Raw genomic sequence first — 3,745 nt, 5'->3', positions numbered from 1 at the left:
CTAGCCATTTTGCATATCAACATAAACTGCAGTAGGAGTGTAGCGGTTTATGGACGTTTGCAATTCACACACGAACCGCGACACCCCTACTACGGATTATGAGTAGTATGGCTTCGAACATAATCCGCGAAATCCTGTACTGATTTACGTTCATTTGTAAATCGTGGGTCCCTGTCGCGGTTTACATAGTTTATGGAAAAAAATGCATTTTGGTATCCATTTTGTAAAATGTGTATTCTGGTAAAATTAGAAGCCAAATTATTTATTTTGGTAAATTATCCTAAAAATTAATATTTATTTATGAAATTAAAAATAACATATAAAAATTGCCAACAATGATAAAAAAAATTATGAAAAAATTTATTAAAACCAATAATGACCAGCAAAAAACCTAAACGCACGTGAAGTGAACGCAAAAAGTCAAAAACTACAATTTCTTGCTTCAAGTGAATGCGCTCTTAGGATACAAAATTACGTCTACCTTCAGAGAAAAAAGTTGTCAAACATCAAAGAATAGCGTTTAAAGAACTTAAACGCACTTTTATCCTTTTCAACATGTTTGCCAAACACACCCTTAATAGTAATAGTGTATCAAAAACCATAGTGTCTTGTTTGAGCAGAATGAGTACATCGAAATTCCTAAAAAGTTATATACCAACATAATCTACAAAATACTAATCTGATTAATAAAGAAAAGGATAGCAAGATTGATCAGCTTCCAGTTTCGTCGCGACATCGGACTTCCAGTATTGTGACTAACTCAATTGAGATGACCTCGAACACCCCAACACCTCCGGACTTGAATTTGCACAGACTATCAAAGTCTGCCCAACCTCCGAAAATGACCCCGAAGTTACCATCTCGTCTGCCACTAAATTTGGTATAGGTGGCTTCCACCTTAATGTGGTCGTGTGCAAGAATGAATGTGTGCTTCTCACCGGTAAAGTTACAGATTAAATAACAGCTAGTGACTATACTAATTAATGAAATGAAATATGCATAGAAATGAGAACTCTCTAACATATCATTTATAGATTTTTATTTTCAGAAATAACGACTGAATTAGAACTGAATCATAACCCCTCAATCATAACAGAGGAAATGTATCTCATTATCAACCCATTGACCACACTCATTAGAATTACACAGACATCAGTATCTTATGAAGCAATTATTATATAAGACAATAATCACATTAACATTAATTAACAATTACTTTTTTATTGAAAATCATCTAGTTGCACAATCAAAATAAACTAATACAGAAATAGACAATAGCTTATGAATTTATCATGATACTCAAATTGATGCAATTGAAATCAAGATTGAATTTTTGGTTAGGAGTTATCTCATTGTCTAATTGTTAAAATTACTTTTATCTTCCGACCATGATGAAGACAATTGCTTGTTCATATCAATGATATAATAGTATATACACCAAGAGAAAAATATAACACTCCAAAGCAAATCTTTAAATGAATATTAACAAGTAATAACCACACCAATAATGTTATGATCTTTTTGTAGTTAGCTAAATAGAGAAAAAAAAAAGAAAACTTATGCTTTAAAACATGCAAAGAATTTGGCTGGTGTACAACCACTACTACGAAACTTTGCAGCTGTTTCCTCTAACTCGATAAACTCTTCCCTCTTTTGAGCTTCAACCATTGTCCTTTTCTCTTCTGCTGACCTATGAATATCAGCTATCTTATTCTTCATCTTTTCTGCATATTCTGCTTTCTTTCTTTTCAAGTTTTCCTGTTTAAATAATTTTTTTAGTAATGTCATGTGTTAGTTGAACACATGCAAGTCCTTAGTGAAATTTAAAAAAGCATTCTCTTTGCAAATGATAATCTATTATAGTTAGAAAAGTTGATGACCTCAATTATCTTGAGTTGTGCCTCCACTGAGGCTTTCTTTTTATTCTCCCACAATCCAACGGCTGAGAGCTTCTTGTATGCCCTGTTTGGTCATTTCACTTTCATCAAGCTCAGTACTCAATAATAGAGAATGGAGTTGAAAATTCGTCTCAATCAAATTTACATAGGTAGGTTCAGGGGCGGAGCTAGGCTAACTATTTAGGGGGGCGGTGTTATATTTTATATTACTATTTCTATTGATAAAATTAAAAAAAAAATAAATATATAATCTCAATCAAAATAAGACAATAATATATAAAAATTACTACTTACAGTTTTGTATCATGAAAAGGCTATTCGACGTTTTTTTCTATTTTCAAAATCATCTATAATTGAATTTGTGTCAAAAATAGCTGCTAATTCTTTTTCTATATAGATGACCAAATTGTCTGCAAGAAATTCATCAGCCATCTTACTTCGGAGTCTTGTCTTAACAATTTTCATTGCTGAAAAAGCTCTTTCTGTTGTTGCTGTAGACACTGGTAGAGTCAAAACAAGACGTATTAATCTATCAACCATGTGATAAGTTCTTGATTTTCCTGTTTCTTGCAACTTGTTGCACAATTCAGAAAGTGTACCAATGCCTTTCAAATGATTTGGTATATCATGTTGATAATGTTGCAACTGAGATTTCAAAATATTTAGCTCATTAGAAGTGCTGATTTGGCCCAACTTTAATATAAGCCCGACGGATTTCATCTCTTTTATTTGGAGGAAACTTCCAAATCATTGGTCGCATTCCAGGATCTCTTTCCAAATGAAAAACATCCAGTTGATTTGGAAGAAGTCGTGGACGCTTTGAGCTATTCAATGAAGAACTTGAAGTAATGAAATTTGATGACCCCTCAAGTATTGGAGTAGTAATAGTAGAAGCATCTTCATTCTCTTGATCTTTTCTTTTAAAAAATGTATCAATGGTCAAACTTTTTTTTGTTTTTTGAATAAAAGCTAAAATTTTGGGGGGGGGGCCATTGCCCCCCTTTGTTTATACCTACCTGCGCCCCTGGGTAGGTTTGTAAGTGAAGCATATATATATATACTACCTTCAACTAAGGGTCCATTTCAACACTTCAAAGTGATGCAAATAACAATAAAAAGGCTTTCAAGACCGTAAAACTTCAACAGAGAATCTCATTGCTTTCTTCCAAAATGTATATGAGGATATCAAGTTTTTAAAGCCATTCTTGATGGCAAAATTAAAGGCAGTGTAATTACCAATGGAACCAAATAATTTCAAATCACCGAAGAGATCAGACTATAATTTTGAGCTACTTGAATATTTAAGAAATTAGATTCTAAACTTTAAAATAAGCACAAAAAAACAAAGAAACATGAGTGATAGAAAATAGGAATTAAAAAAACCCTAAATTAAGGGAAAATGTGAAAATATGTAAAAAGACATAATATGCACTGATGGATGGACTTGGCCATGCCGGACTTGAATACGAGAATATGGAGGCGGCGCTCGAGGAATTTCTCGACAGTGAGAGAGATAGGATGTAATCGAGCTTGTTCTGCGTCTCGTCGAGGAGGTCGTAATGGAACATCCTCAGAGGCTTGGCCGGTGCTACCAGATCTGGAAAGGCGATGAACTGCGGTGGCGACGGCAACGACGACCGCGAGGCGAGCTTTCTCTCCTCCCTGAATCTCTCTATTTTACTCTTCTCTCAGATCTCCTCAGCCAGCGGCACTGAGTCCACGCCCAAACTGTTCTCTAAGTGCTTCACATCCGCCGGAGCAAAAGCTGAACAAGCGGCAGAACTTGCCGGGGAAGCGATGACACCGTGTGGATTTGACGCGCTATAGTGAGAGGGAGCTGACCTTGC

General features: G+C 34.8%; 1 long non-coding RNA gene across 1 annotated transcript; it reads right to left on the bottom strand.

The window, feature by feature from the left end:
- Nucleotides 1,462-1,986, bottom strand: LOC110270620. The gene is made up of 2 exons (XR_002360258.1): nt 1,881-1,986; nt 1,462-1,758 (listed from the first exon to the last, which is right to left on the bottom strand). It is a non-coding gene; the product is annotated as an uncharacterized LOC110270620 (long non-coding RNA).

This window comes from Arachis ipaensis, chromosome B04 (genome assembly GCF_000816755.2).
Source record: "Arachis ipaensis cultivar K30076 chromosome B04, Araip1.1, whole genome shotgun sequence".
Classification (NCBI taxonomy): Eukaryota; Viridiplantae; Streptophyta; class Magnoliopsida; order Fabales; family Fabaceae; genus Arachis; species Arachis ipaensis.
The sequence above is the reverse complement of the archived record's forward strand: the minus strand, read 5'-3'. Positions and strand labels throughout refer to the sequence as shown.